Here is a 225-nt window from a genome sequence, read left to right on the forward strand (position 1 = left end):
CCATAGTTACCTTCTTCTGATCAGAATCGCGGGGAAGGAGTCTTGTCAATATCATCTTCAATCGGTTCTTTTGGTTTGAAGCCGTTACTTAATCGATATGCAGCGCTTTCAGTCACGTCCGAAGGAGCAGCATTCAAATTTCGAATTTCTTGTTGAGTCTCTTCGTAAGGCGTGCGAATGTTAGTACATGCGAGCAAATCGACGACCGCGGCGGTGACGAGGGTA

The sequence above is a fragment of the Plasmopara halstedii genome (assembly GCF_900000015.1).
Source record: "Plasmopara halstedii genome assembly, contig: Scaffold_650, whole genome shotgun sequence".
NCBI lineage: Eukaryota > Oomycota > Peronosporomycetes > Peronosporales > Peronosporaceae > Plasmopara > Plasmopara halstedii.